This window comes from Eretmochelys imbricata, chromosome 3 (assembly GCF_965152235.1).
Source record: "Eretmochelys imbricata isolate rEreImb1 chromosome 3, rEreImb1.hap1, whole genome shotgun sequence".
NCBI lineage: Eukaryota > Metazoa > Chordata > Testudines > Cheloniidae > Eretmochelys > Eretmochelys imbricata.
The window spans coordinates 99,424,492-99,441,315 of record NC_135574.1 but is presented as its reverse complement, the minus strand read 5'-3'; the positions used below and the strand labels follow the sequence as shown (position 1 = coordinate 99,441,315).

At 47.1% G+C, this 16,824-nt stretch overlaps 1 protein-coding gene across 1 annotated transcript in view; it reads left to right on the top strand.

The window, feature by feature from the left end:
* Nucleotides 1-12,164: 12,164 nt before the first annotated feature.
* SAMD3 (sterile alpha motif domain containing 3) overlaps nt 12,165-16,824 on the top strand; it is a 105,573-nt gene continuing 100,913 nt past the window's right edge. The window contains exon 1 of the mRNA XM_077813032.1: nt 12,165-12,316. The gene's annotated coding sequence lies outside the window, so the exon portion shown is untranslated. The remainder of the gene's footprint in view (nt 12,317-16,824) is intronic.

Genomic DNA, 16,824 nt, shown 5'->3' with positions numbered 1-16,824 from the left:
CACACATGGTACAGCCTATATAGTACTTTCCACAAAATCTCATTCTCCCCCTACATGGCAGGTTCGTTACAGAGGTTACAATCAAAACATGTCAATTCCTTGAAATGATCTGGTATGAACTGCTGTGTCAGGAAATTCCAGGAGTTAGAATCTAGAATTTAACTAATAGTTTCATCTGAATAAAAATGACATTGCAAACTGCATTGTAATATCTAACTTGTACTAGACTTCCTATTTTAACAAGTTTATAAATGTGTTAAAATCACCACTGTGTGGTTGTCTTTGAAACTATTGTAAGCCATCACCTTGTGCTACATCTTGATTGCCTTAATTTTACTTATTAATTGTGGTAAATAGTAGCAGACAGTGATGATTATTTTAAGCTCGTCAGGGCAGGCACTGATTTTAGGTGCTGAGTAGTGCTGACAGGGCTGGCCTTACCATGAGGCGAACTGAGGCGGCCGCCTCAGGTGCCAGACTGTGGGGGGGGGCGGGGGATCGCCACTAGGACCCAGAGTGTAGAAAATTGTGTCTGCTGGTGGTGCGTATGTATGCTCTCTGCTCTAGGTGCACAGAGATGGTGGAGTGCTGTGCTGGAGGAAGGAGGGCACAAGAGACATAACAGCCAGGAAAAAAGGTGAGAGGCAATAACAGAAAGCAGCAGGAGCTGCAGAGAGAGAGAGGAGGAGGAGCCTCTTATGTACCTCTCTAGCACCCGCAGGAGCCTGGGCTGATTAACACCAGCTTCTCAGGGAGCTTCCTGTTTCCTGCTGCTTCCCTGAACCCACCTGAGGAGAACAGGCAGTCAACTGAGTAGTAGGAGCCAGTTAAGCCCTTAAAACGTTGATATCTTCCCTCACTCAGGCCCTGCTACCAGCCTGCTTATTTGTCCCCTTCCACTGAGTGTTGAGAGCCACTATAGCTGGCACAGAACAGCAGTCATGAGTGAAAGAAGAAAACGCCCCTCTGGGGCAGCATTCAGAAAAAGAAAGAAAGCAAAGGAAGCTTTTCTATCTAAGCAGGAAGGAGCTCTCCTGAGATACATAGACACAAATGTTCACGGCAAGCCTTCTGGCCCCAGTGAGGATGTGAATGGTGAGGAGATGCCTGATCTTCCAGTTAGTCAGAGTGCAGGTGACCTGGCAGCTACTGCAACATCCATATCTCCATCTCAAATGGATATAACTATGCACATTCTTGAAGAAAAGTGTAGATCAGAGAAGAGTGTGGTGGAGGCACAAGAAACAGCTGCTGCTGAGTTTAGTTCCTTAAGTCTAGATGATCCAGGACTGTGGACCCACTTGAGCAGTAGCCTGAGGGACTTCCTTGTATTGCATGGGCCACAGCAAGTGAAAAACTTCATGTTCCACAAAGACAATGAAAATAGAAGTTCCCATCAACACATTACTGGCGTGAAATCCCCAGTGCTGGCAAAGTGGAGAGGCCATGGCTTATGTACTCAAAAACCCAGAATGCTGGATACTGTTTTTGTTGCAAACTCTTCCAGTCTAATGTTCCAGCCACATTGGGTTCTACAGGAACAAAGGACTGGAAAAATCTGGCTAGAAATCTGGCATGCCATGAGAAGGCAGCAAATCACTAGAGAGCATTCCATAGGTGGAAAGAGCTTGAGATAAGACTAAGGTTAAAGGCCCCTTTAGATGATCAGCATCAAGAGAAGATTGCATCAGAGTCTCTTTACTGGCAAAATGTTCTGAAAAGGCTCATTGCCATTGTGAGAATGCTTGCTACCCAAAACCTAGCACTGCATGGCACTTCAGATCAGCTGTATGTGCCAAACTATGGAAACTTCCTTAAAATTGTGGAGCTGATGGCTCAGTTTGATGCTGTACTCCAGGAGCATCTAAGAAGAGTCACCACCCAAGAAATGTACACACACCGCTACCTTGGAAAAACAATTTAAAATGAGATCATACAGTTACTGGCAACAAAAGTCAAACAGAAGATTGTGGCAGATCTGAAGTCAGCCAGATATTACTCTGTTATTCTGGACTGCACACCCGACATCAGCCATACGGAACAAATGACTTTAATGGTACATTTTGTAACAACAACAGAACCTAGTGAAAATGTCCCTGCAACGGTGACTGTCAGAGAGCATTTTCTAGAATTTATTGACATTGATGATACTACAGGAGCTGGTCTGACAAATGGACTTCTTAAAAAGCTGGAAGATATGGGAATTGCGATAGCTGACGTGAGAGGTCAGGGCTACTATAATGGTGCCAACATGAGAGAAAAGAACAGAGGAGTGCAGACACGGATCCGAGAGTTAAACCCTCAAGCTTTTTTTGTCCCATGCAGTTCTCATTCATTGAACTTGGTGGTCATTGATGCAGCATCGGCTTCTAGTGAGGCTGCTGAATTTTTTAATGTAATTCAAAACATCTATGTATTTTTCTCTGCATCAACTCATCGATGGCAAATTTTGAAGCAACATCTGGGAACATCCTCTCTGACACTAAAACCACTGAGTGCCACACGATGGGAAAGTCAAGTGGAGGCGATAAAGCCTATCAAACACCAAATTGGGAAGATAGATGATGCCATAGTTGCCGTTATGGAGGATAATGCTATGACAGGAACAGTTCATGGGAGAACAGTGGCAGAGGGAAATGGAATCACCAGAAACATACATAACTTCAAATTTCTGTGTGGCTTAGTGTTGTGGCATGACATACTGTTTGAAATAAATGTTGTAAGCAAGAGACTCCGAGGTGTTAATCTTGATATATCGGGAGCAATGGAACAACTGGACAAAGCAAAGTCATACCTACAGTCTTACCGGTCAGATGAGGGATTTCAAAACGTTCTGAAGAGTGCACAGAAGTTGGCAGAGGAACTTCGCACTCAAGCTATTTTCCCACCCATTCAAGAATACAAAAGTCACCGAGGAAGAAGACATTTTGATTACGAGGCACGGGATAATCCCATAAGAGACCCCAAACAACAATTCAAAGTTGAATTCTTTAACCAGGTGCTAGGTTGTGCAATACAGTCAGTTGAAGAACGTTTCATGCAGCTCAAGGAACACAGCAGTATATTTGAGATGTTGTATGATATTCCAAAACTCTTCACTCTACCTGAGGAAGACCTACACCAGCAATGCAGGGCACTAGAGACAGTGCTGACACATGGTGACATGCGCGATATTCATGTGAGTGATTTAGGTGATGAACTGAAAGCCCTTTCAAGATACATTTCAGCAGGATCAACTCCAAAGGCTGTTCTGGAATATATGTGCACAAATAATATGACCACCCTCTTTCCAAATGTTTTTGTTGCTCTGTGCATACTTCTAACAATTCCTGTAACAGTTGCCAGTGGAGAACGCAGCTTCTCCAAGCTGAAGTTAATAAAAACACATCTACGCTCCACAATGACACAGGAGAGGCTGGTCGGCCTTGCAACCATCTCAATAGAGCATCAGCTGGCCCAGACTGTGGAACCTTCAGTAGGAAGCAGTTCAAATCTTTTCAACAAAGAAGGCACGGAAAGCACCACATTGATTATTCAAACAGATAAAAATGCCAGTGTTTACTATGCAGACAAGAAAAATTACTTTTGCTGTTCAGGCGTTTGAAAGTTAAGTGTTACTTAAAATTTTTGAACAAGCGAACAAGGCATTTTAAGTTGTTAGTTCTCCTTTATTGGGGTAGGTAGCAGAGCAGTACCATGAGAGGAGTAGAACAGGAAGAAGGCAGAATTGAGACCTTTCAAAGTTTTGGCCCAAGTGAGGGGGCATGGCGGCGTCATTTGAGTTCCCCGCCTCAGGTGCCAAAATGTTGTGGGCCGGCCCTTAATGCTGCGCACATCCTTGGCATATAAGTAATAATAGTAATACAAGAATAGAGTAGCAATTCCCAATCTGTGGTGTGCGGACCACTCATGGTCTGTCAAGAACCAAAAATTTCCTACTTCTTGCTTCCCATTGCTTCTAGCAGCACCCAGGTTTTTCATTTCCTAAAGAAACCTAGCTGCTGATAGAACGGTTAGAAAAAGCAAGATAAGACAGCAAAGCTTCTTGCATTTGTAGCCACTGATATGGAGAGGAGGACAAGAATCCAAAGCTCTCTTTAAGGACCAGAGACTGAGTATGGGCAATCTAGGAAACAAAAATCTAGCTGAGCCATGCATACAGTAGTCTTAGAGCCATGTTTAAAATTCATGTTTAAACATGATTTAAGCATGATTCCACTAACCTGGTAGATCACACAGTTTGACTGGTGACTGTGGTTGAGGATACACCATTTAAAAGCCATTTTTCCAAATCTCCCCATCAGCCAGACAAATTAGTTTAAACAGGATCCATTTTTCAACCATATTTAAACACAGCTGTGTGAGACTGTATGGTGGGCAAAGCTCTGAAGTGTAGTCTCCATGATACGAAGTTTGTAAAGGACTAACCTTCTGTCTATCTAATATGTATATATTTAACACACTCATCCCTGTAGTGTTTAGGTGTCCATCCTTAGGGAGTACAAGCATCCTCTATGGCAGTTATGTGAGATCTTCTATCTATGCCAGTTGGAGTCAAGCCTGGTAAATATTCAGTTGGGAAACCCAGATGCTGCAGGAAGTGGTGCTAGTAGTTCACTAAGGCCTTGTCCACATGACAGCTTCTTACTAGGCCACTAGCAGGTTGGTGGAGCAGATGGCTAAAATCTCATTCATGTCCACACAGCTAATAACTACTTAACTGTATGCTGCCCCTGCTAGAGGCCTAGTCTGGGTTCATATAAGTGGTTAAAGACACAGTTATTTTGCTGTGTGGATGGGCATTCCTGACTGTTTCACTGTAACCAGTAAATCAAGCTCTCTCCATTGCGTAACTCTTTGTGGGTGCATGTTCCACACTCCACTTTCCCATGTGTTGAGAATGCCACACTGAGCCTGACCTAGGGGGACTCTATCCTTTGTGGTTAAGCTATCCCAGAGCACACACATGGCTAATTCACCCAGAAGCTGTTGGCAGATTTAAAATGCCTGTAACTTATTTTGCTAGATGTAGCACTCTCACATCTGCCCCCATGTGTAAATGGCCACTCTGACCTTCGAGGCTGTAGATTATGGGCTTTATGTAAGAAATCTCATAGACCTCAGCTGAAGTGGGGACCACTAAATACCCATAATTGTTGGTGCTGTGAGCAACTCCTGGGATTATGGGATGGGACTCTGGACTGTAGTTCAAGGTACTCCTAAAGTATGGGTAGGCAGAATGCTGTGTACAGATGCAAATCATGAAGACAGAGAAACTGCTGTGAAGACACAAGTTTAACCATACAACTTGTAAGCAGTTCAGATGATCATGTCCCTAACCTTACAAAATCATGGATCTAGTTATAATCTGAATGGGGCCTAAAGGCATTGTTTCTCCTGAACTGAGCGCTGAACCAACCCACTCCCTGCCCCCCATTATAGTGAGAAGATGCAGATTTTCAGATGATATTGGAAACTAAAGTTTTGGCTAATTGTGTGCATTACAGATAACACAAAATATTTTGCTTCCCTAGCCAAAACCTAAATATTCTGTCTGCTTTAGTTTCACTTAGATCAGGTTTTCTTTACCTTTGGACCTCAGGCTCATGTACAGTAGTATTATTGTGTGTGTGCATGTTTCACTACAGAAGTGGCTGTGTTTAAGTGGTGAGGGAAGTAATTTCTGTATGTAATCAAAATTCTTTGGATTATATCAGATTTCACTCAGAGGCCAGCAGGCTTAGTGGGCAGGACATGGCTCAACAGTCTTTCTACCCCAAAGTCCTGGGATGGGCTTGCCTGGCAGTCAGTGGGCCCACCAGTCAGATTTTGATCTATCATTACCCGGACAGACAGGTGGAAAGGTAGGGGCACCCAGACTCTCCCTCTCAACCCAGTCCCAGCCCAGGGAGGGAGGTGTGGAGTGTCTCAGTCGCCTCTTCTTGGTGCACCGGACCAGCTTTCCCTGAGCTGCTCTACCTCCCAGTTTTCTTTGGTTTGCGGTGTGGTCGCAGCCCCCAGCAGTGCATTCCCAATTAGTCTCGGTATATCTACACAGTAACTAGACACCTGCCACTGGCCCATACTAGCCAACTTGGAATCGCGGGGCTACGGCTGCAGGGTTGTTTCATTGCTGTGTAGACTTCTGGGTTCATGCTGGAGCCAAGGCTCTAGGATCCTGGGGGGTGGGAGGGTTCCAGAGCTCAGGCTGCAGCCCAGCCAGAAGTCTGCTCAGCACCACATGACATTGTCATAAATGGAGTTACTGTTCCCAAAGTTATTCTCTGGGACCAGTCACCCGGGGTTCTTTCAACCCAGAGCTCTTGGTAACTTTTACTCTGTGTGAGGTGGTGTCAGGAAATAAATCAGGGGAGACATGGCCGTCCGACCGATAGATGGCTGGCACAAACAGGACAACACAAGAGTGCTTTCACTTCAAGCTAAACTTTACTTAGTCTCAAGCACTTATATACACGTCCGCAACAGGTTAGTAAAACACCCCCAACCCGTGATAATTACCAAAGCTGAGTGTGGCTCTCGAATGGTACAGCGGCAGCCTGTCTGCCGGTGGGGAATACAAGATGCATCCAGAGGAAGAGTCCAGTCCTGAAGAGTCCCACCACCTCAAACTTTTCCCCCTTATTTATACATTAGTAATAGAATGACATGTCCCTTAAAGCAAACTTGTTAAGTAAGCAGTTTCAATGGTCAAGCAAGAGGTTCCTTCTGATTATCGATTAACCAGGTGTGGGTTTTTCCAGAGTTTGCAGCCTTGAGGCTCCAATAAACATTCCTGGGGCACATCCTGCTCTTCTAAAATGCATGTATCAGCAACTTCAACACAATTCTTATCAGGAAGGACGCGGGGTCAAGCTGCCCTCTCTGTGGTACCCAAAAACTCCCCTCCCCTCTTGCCTTGGTTAAACTGAGACTGATGAATGGCCAATTTACAGCCTGCTGACTTGGCTGCTTTTAGCAATAAGCCATAGTGGTTTCAGGCACTTTACTGGTTTGCCAAACTCTCTCCGTACAGGACCCTGTTTACTCCCTTTTGCCTTGGCTTATGAAACAATACCCTGGTCTCAGAGGCCCTGTATGACATACCAGAGTACAGTCCTGACCAGCGTGGGGCTGTCACCCCTGCGCTGCAACCTTTGGTGCCTTACAATGCCTTGCTGAAGTAGCTCCCACCTGGGCCACTCCCAAACAGCCTTCGCATGCGAGTCACACCCTGAGTGTCTATGTGTAACTGCAGCCTGCCAGCCACACTTGGGTTACACTCTAGCTCTCACCAGCCTAGGTTATACCACAGGGTGACCCCAACACACCACCAATCTTCCACAGAAATGTATGTCCTGTGCTTTCCAGCCCTCTCCTGTACAAATATTTTAAGTCTTATTTCTTTAAGAGAATAATATATCAGTTTATTATCTCAAATAGTTATTCAGACACTTCATTTTAAACACATTAGATTAGATAAAACAAGGTTTATTAACTACAAAGAGATAAATTTTAAGCGTACAAGTAATGAGGTATAAAAGTCAGAAATGTTTACAAGAAAAATAAAGATAAGATGTTTACTAATGCCTAACTTATCAAACTATTTTAGATTAAAGCAATATTTCAACCAGCAGTGTGGTGCAGTGGAAACATGCTGGGCCCATAACCCAGAAGTTAATGGATCAAAAAAACCATCCTCTGCTAGGTTTCTGAGGGCAGGGCTGTCCCTAGGGGAGTGCAGGGCCCAGGGCAGAAGTGACATCACTTCCGGGATTGACCGTGCCGGGGGTGGATGGTGAGGCTGGGGGAGGCAGTGCTCCCCAAACAGCCAGGAGTGGCTCCCCACCCACACTCCGCCCCACGGTGCCTCGCACTCTCACCTGGTGCTCCAGGACTGGGAAGGCTGCAGCTGGGAGGCTCTCCCTCAGGTGGAAGGGGCAGGGCTGGGGGTAGTCCCCCCATCCAGCAGTTCACCTGCCACCCATGCAGTGCTGGCCAAATGCACTGCCCCGCTGGGCCCCCCAAAGCGCGGGGCCTGGAGCAGCCACCCCAATTTGCCATCCCTAGGGATGGCTCTGTCTGAGAGTTTAGACTACATGACCGTTGCAGTCCCTTCTGACTCTATGACTCTCACCACATGCTTTCAACAGTCTTACTGACCAAACTCTATCAGTTAGGACCCCTCCCCCAGATTCCAATGACTGCTTCCTTTGTCTCTTCAGGTACAGTGAATGCAATGGGTAGAGAGAGAGGGAGGAGCATTGGGCTCTTTGTCCCTCCTTTTTATAGTTTCAGTCCCCCTCTTGAAAAACATTTCCAGCAGAGACCCAGGAGCCAAAGAGTCTATGTGGAAGGATCCTCCCTGCTGTTTTTTTCATGTGTTTGAACTTCCTTTGTCTTCCCTTCCTGCAAATGAAGCTGTGTACACATTCCTTTGTTTAGGCCAGACCTGTTTGCCAACTTCTGTTTGGGCAGGGCTGTGGGTTTTAGAACATGGGTTAAGAACACCATACAGGGGAATCTCATAGCTTCACCTACAATGTTGCCACACATATTTTACCAGGACAATAATGATCAGCAAATATGAGTTTTCAAATGAGATCTTACAAAACATAGTTTCTACAAAGATTATTATAATAGTGTATACGGTGTGAATACAGGGGTATATTCTGTCACACCCTGGCAAAAGAAGGTTTACTTAAACTCTCAGCAAGTGTGTAGAATGGTGGTCAAATGTGTGTTTGGCCAATTGAAATCCCGCTGGCAATGTCTACAGACTGATTTGGATTCCAATGTCATCAGTTCTGTCCGTATCACTGTGGCTTGTTGTGCTCTTCAAAATCTTTGTGATGCCAGCTGGAGCTGGATGCACCTCGGCAACTGAAATCGGGGATGCTTTGTGCTCCCATATTATGGATTTGCATGGCTCAATGGAAGAGGGAGAATAGTACCTTTATGAATGTGCTGATGGGGAAGGGCATTGATTGCCGGGGTGTGGGAGTTGATTGCCATGCATTGTACTTTTGAATAACATGATGACTTATAAATGGGTGGGTGAATAGTATGGATTGATGTATATAGCTGTATGGAGACATGGGTTTTGCATAAACCTCCCCATTGTCTCTGATCATGTGTTTACCTCTAACATCTGAAATACACATAATATGACATATTGAGGTAACGGCAAAAAATTCTTTATAAAATAAAAACATTTAGTTTTACACATGTATTGGACAAGTACAATATTAAACAATTGCCTGGCAGGACAGCTGCCAAAAGCTTTAAAAGTAGCCAAAATCAAAGTGCACAAAGAAATGTGAACAGTTAAACTGTGCAGAGGACACCCTTCCTCCCCACCCCCCAAATATTATTGTGTGTCCCTTGGTGTGTCCCCCTATTCTTCTTTCCCTTCCAACTCAGTGCAGGAGCATAGAAAAAAATCATTTTGGAATTTCCAGGACAGAACTGAATGCATCTGTAGCTCACAAAAGCTTATGCTCAAATAAATTTGTTAGTCTCTAAGGTGCCACAAGTACTCCTTTTCTTTTTACGAATACAGACCTAACATGGCTGCTACTCTGAAACAGGACAGAACTGTTACTTTTTGAAACTGAGTTTCAATATAGGGGCCGAGGACTGCTTCAGACCACAGAGCTTCCTGGACACAGCCAGATTACAGAAGCCAGTGACAGACGTGTTGGACATAGCGAAAGACAGAAGTGTTGAGAGAATAAAAATCACAACTTTAAAAAAAAAAATTTTTTTAAATGGAGTTTAAGGGGAGATCTGTAGCCGCATTGTGCTACGTAAGCCTTCTCTATCATTTCAGGCATTGCTGAGCTCTTTAGGTCTTTTCTGTAATCTGGAAAGCTTGTCTCTTCCACCAACAGAGGTGGTCCAGTAAAAGATATTAAAAGTAAAAGACACCACGTTGTCTCTCTAATATCCTGGCACCAACATGGCTACATCACCACTGCATACACCCATTTCAAGTCATTTATATTTAATTATCCAGGCTGTTCAAATACCAAAAAGTATCATTTGTTTTCTTTAAAATATAAAGTACAAAGTATTGGCACTTTAACTGGTGTATTGGCACATTAATATTTAGGTGGGTAAATTTTACATTTCCACAGTTCTCAAAAATGTCTTCAGTTCCTTTATTTGTTTTTCTTCACCTCTTCATGATTCATTACAATGTGAATCCTTTTTTAGATCAGCACTAATTTAATTTCCCACAGGATAATACTTTTCAGAAAAAGCCATTATATTTCGCCAAATTTGCCTGTATGTTTATTTTGACCTGTAAACTGGCATTGTTAACTCACTTGGTCCAACAAAGACAATGTATTCTACATGGATGTCTTTTCTTCAAAGCATATTGTCTGGTTTGTAGCACTGGCTATAGTGAAACAAAGGATTTTAAACAGACAAAAGGCACTATTTCCCCAGTCACTTCTCTCTCCAGTGTAGTACTTAGCTTCTTCAGAAGCTGCTGCTATGACTTAGGGCTGGTGTACACAATCAGTTTGAGCACCAATTTAACTGAACAATCTCAATTAGTTAAATCAGTTGCAACTTCAAGGTGGTTACACTTATTTTGGATTAAGAATGCCATATTTTGATTTTGTTTAAATCCAGAATAAGGGTGCCCACACAATGGAAACCAATTTAGTTAAATGGCTGCTCATACTGAGTAAACATGAGTCATTGAAGAAACTGTTTTTAGTTTTACCATGTGAATTGATTGCAGGCTCTTCCTTTCCTGCTGATTTAATATGACATCAGAATTGATCAGATGGTTCTTGAGCTAAAAATCTGAGGTTGACTTGCTCTAATATGTAATAGCAGATTGTGTGAACTACGTACAAAACACTGTGTACAATGGCAGAACTACACTGAATTAGGTGGGAAGTATACGGCAACGTTAAGTAATTGCCAAATCATTCAGTAACCTTTAGTTATATTTATATAATTATGCAAATACACTTCAAAATGATGCACATCATTTACTTGAGTTATAGAAGTGGAACGCCACTCCTTCCATTGCTTATTGGAGCTCGATGCATTGGTGGTATAATGGTGAACATAGCTGTCTTCCAAGCAATCGACCAGGGTTTGATTCCAGAACAATGGATCCATCGCTTATTGTGGGAGCTACACAGTAAGAAAAAGCAGCTCTGTAAATCCATACATCCACAAATGACTGATTCCTTCATCTGCAAGCTCCCTTGAAGGGCTTGTCTATACCGGAGGAAAAAAGCATTGAGAAATTGTTTACTAACACAATGTTAAACTCAACTTTCCCCTTACAGTGGACTAGCACAGTTGTTTTCTAAAAAATCTGTTAGCTGGTCAGGTTAACCCTATTGTTTAAATATTTTAAAACACTGTTGGCCTTGTCTACTTGGAAGATTTGAGAGCACCTGCTCTTCATGCAGCCTCCTAGCACAGTGATGCAAGCCTGGTTTCAAACAGTGGTAAACTGCAGTGGTGTAAGTCACATCTTAGAATCATAGAATACCAGGGTTGGAAGGCACCTCAGGAGGTCACTTGATGTACAGGGGTTGAACACAGCGATTTCAAGGGTCACTTAAAAATAATCATGTTCTTTCGAAGGGCATCTTGTTCCTTCCTCAATCTAAATTCAAAACCAGCTCCAAGAGTCCAAACTCAGACTCAAGGTTCGTTTACAGACAAAAACAAAACAAAACCCCCCCCAATCAAACAGGATTAATTATCGACCGTCAGATCCAGGAGATTATCTATTCATTTTTGGTCTTTTAAGGCACAGCTCACAGTTTGTCCTTTATACTGGAACCAGAAATATTCCATCGGATTGTCTAGCTCAGCCGCAGCAGAAAGCCATGGGCTGCCTGTGGCTTGAGAGCCCCAGTCAGAAGATGTTGCCCCGGCCCAGAAACACACCAGGGCGGAGCCAGCGGCGGCAGCAGCAGCAGCAGCCGGGGAGCGTGTGTTTGTAGCTTGCGGCCGCGGTTGTTTTCTCCTCCCTCAGAACGTGCTGCGGGTTGCACCCAGCAAACCAGCCAGTTTTGCTTTGGCAAAAGCACCCGCGGCATCTCCCAATGAGCCGGCGCCCCACCCCCTTTCCCCGTCCCCGCCCACTCTCCCGCGCACCCCGGGCGGTCGCTCCTGCTCAGCTCCCGTCTCTCCCAGCTCCCGAGCCCGAGCCCGGCTCCCACCGCGGCGCAGAGCCAGCCCCCGCACCGGAAGGGGAAGCGCCGCCCCGGAGGAAAGGCAAAGGCAGCTTTGCATGAAGTTTGCTCGGGACAGAGTCTTCGGCTGAGCGGGGCAGGTAATGGGGGGACGGTGCAAGCAGCGCCGGGGAGGGCTGGCCCGCGGGCCGCAGCTCCGGTCCCGCCGAGCCCAAAGGCAGGGGGCAGAGGGAGCGGCCGGGGCCGGGGCCGGGGCCGGAGGGGAGAGGCGGTTGCGAAGTGAAGCCTTCGCTGCCCCTTTCTCCGACAGACGCGGCCGGCGTGCGCCCCGGCCACGCACCGCGGTGCCCTGGGCTCACCTGGCTCTGCCTCTCGCGGGGGGGGCTGCCCGGCTGAGCGGGGCCCTGGCGTGGCGTGTGCGCGCTCTGCGTCCGGGCGTGTGGAGGGAGCCTCCCTGCTCCCCCCCCCCACACACACTTCAGCGGGGTGCGCAGAGGAGCGTGGCCAGATGACCTGATGTTCAGGGCTTTTGTCTTAGGTCGGCTCTGTTGCTGCCCACCCCCTCGCCAGTGCGCTGTCTGCTCGCCCTAGTTCGGAAGGTGACTCCTGGGGGCATTCTGCGCTAGGGGGACCAGGTGTCGGGTTTTTGACTGGAACAGCCTGTCGAAACGGGATCCTGACGGCTCCAGCCAGCACCGCTGACCGGGCTCTTGACTATCCGGTTGGCGGCGCTGTGCAGCGGGGCTGGCACGCTCTCTGCTAGCCTCTGCACTGCCCGGTTCCCAGGAAGCAGCCGGCATGTTCCCCCTCCGCCTCCTACACGTGGAGCAGTCAGGGGGCTATCCATGCTGTCCCCTCCCCAAGCACCACTCCACAGCTCCCATTGGCCAGTAACCACGGCCAATGGAAGCTGTAGGGGTGGTGCCTGTGGACAGGGGCAGAGTGCAGAACCCCCTGGCTGCACCTCTGGGTGGGAGCTGGAGGAGGGACATGTCACTGCTTTCTTGAGCTGCTTGAGGTAAGTGCCGCCCAGAGCCAGCACTCCTCATTCCCTTCCGTGCCCCAACTCCAGCCCTGATCCCTCTCCCACCCTCTGAACCCCTCAATCCCAGCTTGGAGCATCCTTCTTCACCCCAAACCCTTCATCCCTGGACCCACCCCAGTTGAAGCCCTCACCCCATCTTGCAGTTCAACCCACTGTCTCAGCCTGTAGCCCGCTCCTGCACTCTGAACTCCTCATTTCTGGCCCCACACAGGAGCCCACACCCCCAGCCAGAACCCTCACCCCCTCCTGAACCCCAGCCCAGTGAAAATGAGCGAGTGAGTGAGGGTGGGGAGAGCGAGCGACAGAAGAGGGGGCTGGAGTGAGCAAGGGACGGCACCTCAGAAAAGGGGCAGGGGATGGGCACGGCCTCAGAGGAGGGGCAGGGCAGGGGGCGGGGCAAGGTGTTTGATTTTATGCAAGTAGAAAGTTGGCAACCAATAAAATGAAATGTGCCAAAAAATAAAAAATTCTGCACACAATATTTTTAAATTCTGCAAATTTTATTTGTCAAAATAACACTACATAATCACACCAGTTTCAATTATTTTGGTAATTTATTTTAAAATATCTGTCAGCAAGTATGTCTGTAACAGCGTATATACACATACACACACACAGATTCCCCCAGGAGTAGAGAACTAAAGAAACCCCTATGAGAACCCAGTTCCTGTTTCTTTGTCCTCCCCCTCCCACAGCTAGACACCTACAACCTCTTCCCGTCCAGAGCCCACCTGCGGGCCACCCCCCTGTCAATACACCCGAACACTCTCCACCCCAGAGACCAGCCGTTGGGCCCCCCTTTGCCCAGACACCCGTCCCCCTGCCTGTCCCCCATGAGTCCAGGGAATACACAGGGAGAAACAGCTTGATGCTTGGTCCCAGGCTTGTGTGGACTTTCCTGCATGCAGCCCTCTCCTTCCCTCAGGGCATGCTGGGAACTGCAGCTGCCAGGAACCCTCTAGCTCCCTCTCCCTCCCTGCAGCAGTGTCTTCTATGTGCAAGCTGGGCTCTGCCAAGTCCAGTGGCGGCTAGCAGTGCTGCAGCCCATTTCTTTGGGGGAAAGGAAATTCTGCTTGCACATTAATTTCTGCAAAATTCTGCATTGTGCATTGGCACACAATTCCCCCAGGAGTAGAAGATACATGTACTGTGTGGAAAGTGCTTTGAGAGCCTTGGCTGGTGGTGAAGTGCGAAGTGGTTGATGGCACATTTTTCCTTCTGAATCGCTTTTAGGGCTCATCTGGCGCATTTTGTGCATCTGGTTCTTTGGGAGAGACTTTTGCTTATCTCACCACCTAATCTTGACCACAAGTGTTGCTTCTGAAGATACCTGATCTTTGCAAAATGGTGTTATAGCGTAATATTTTCCCCAAATCCTCCTTTTTTGCTTGCTGCTTTGGTGGGAGACTTTCTAAAAAGCACGTGCTAAAATGAGGTAAAATTGTATGGTGAATGAGAGAGGATTGTATGCTCCTCTCTTTCAGGAAGCTGAAAGTTAGAATTACCCTTGCACCTCAGTTTCCTTGTAAGCATTACAAATTGCTGTGACACCTGATTGCACTTTCCTTGAAGAGCAGTATGGGGCAAACCTAGTTCAGCAGAGTCAGGGTATGTCTACACTATGAAATTAGGTCAAATTTATAGAAGTTGGTTTTTTAGAAATTGTTTTTATATAGTAGATTGTGTGTGTCCCCACACAAAATGCTTTAAGTGCATTAACTCGGCGGAGTGCTTCCACAGTACCGAGGCTAGCGTCGACTTCTGGAGTGTTGCACTGTGGGTAGCTATCCCACAGTTCCCGCAGTCTCTGCTGCCCATTGGAGTTCTGGGTTGAGATCCCAATGCCTGATGGGGCAAAAAACATTGTCGCGGGTGGTTCTGGGTGCATGTCATCAGGCCCCCATTCCCTCCCTCCCTCTGTGAAAGCAATGGCAGACCATCGTTTCGTGCCTTTTTTCCTGAGTTACCTGTGCAGACGCCATACCACAGCAAGCATGGAGCCCGCTCAGCTCACTGTCACCATATGTCTCCTGGGTGCTGGCAGACGCAGTACGGCATTGCTACACAGCAGCAGCAGCAACCCATTGCCTTGTGGCAGCAGACGGTACAATAGGGCTGGTAGCCGTCACCGTCATGTCCGAGGTGCTCGTGGCCGTGTCGGTCACAAGCGCCTGGGCAGACATGGGTGCAGGGACTACATTAGGAGTGACTCGACCAGGTCACTCTCTTTAGTCCTGCAGGCAGTCCTATTGTACCATCTCATGGTGAGCAGGCAGGAAATATGGATGGCTAGCAGTCCTATTGTACCATCTTTTGCCGGGCAGGCAGGAGATGAGGATGGCTAGCAGTCCTATTGTACCATCTTCTGCCGAGTAGCCAAGAGATGTGGATGGCTTGCAGTCCTTCTGCACCATCTGCTGCCAGCCAAAGATGTAAAAGATAGATGGAGTGGATCAAAACAAGAAATAGACCAGATTTGTTTTGTATTCATTTCCCCCCTCTCCACCGCCCCGAAGTCCTGCCTGAAATACGAGAGGGAGGGATAGCTTAGTGGGTTGAGCATTGGCCTGCTAAACCCAGGGTTTTGAGTTCAGTCCTTGCGGGGGCCATTCTGTGTGACAGTTGTTTTTGTTTCTCCGTGATGTAAAGCCACCCCCTTTGTTGATTTTAATTCCCTGTAAGCCAACCCTGTAAGCCGTGTTGTCAGTCACCCCTCCCTCCGTCAGAGCAACGGCAAACAATCGTTCCGCGCTTTTTTTCTGCGCAGACGCCACACCACGGCAAGCATGGAGGCCTCTCAGATCACTTTGGCAATTAAGAGCACATTAAACACCACACACATTATCCAGCAGTATATGCAGCACCAGAACCTGGCAAAGCGAAACCGGGCGAGTAGGCGACGTCAGCGCGGTGATGAGGACATGGACACAGACTTCTCTCAAAGCATGGGCCCTGCCAATGCAGGCATCATGGTGTTAATGGGGCATGTTCATGCCGTGGAATGCCGATTCTGGGCCTGGGAAACAAGCACAGACTAGTGGGACTGCATAGTGTTACAGGTCTGGGACAATTCCCAGTGAAATGCATAAGGGCACTTTCATGGAACTTTGTGACTTGCTTTCTGCTGCCCTGAAGCGCATGAATACCAAGATGAGAGCAGCCCTCACAGTTGAGAAGCGAGTGGCAATAGCCCTGTGGAAATTTGCAACGCCAGACAGCTACCAGTCAGTCGGGAATCAATTTGGAGTGGGCAAATCTACTGTGAGGGCTGCTGTGATGCAAGTAGCCAGCGCAATCAAAGATCTGCTGATATCAAGGGTAGTGACCCTGGGAAATGTGCAGGTCATAGTGGATGGCTTTGCTGCAATGGGATTCCCTAACTGTGGTGGGGCCATAGACGGAACTCATATCCCTATCTTGGCACCGGAGCACCAAGCTGGCGAGTACATAAACCGCAAGGGGTACTTTTCAATAGTGCTGGAAACACTGGTGGATCACAAGGGACATTTCACCAACATCAACGTGGGATGGCCGGGAAAGGTACATGATGCTTGCATCTTCAGGAACTCTGGTCTGTTTCAAAAGCTGCAGGAAGGGACTTTA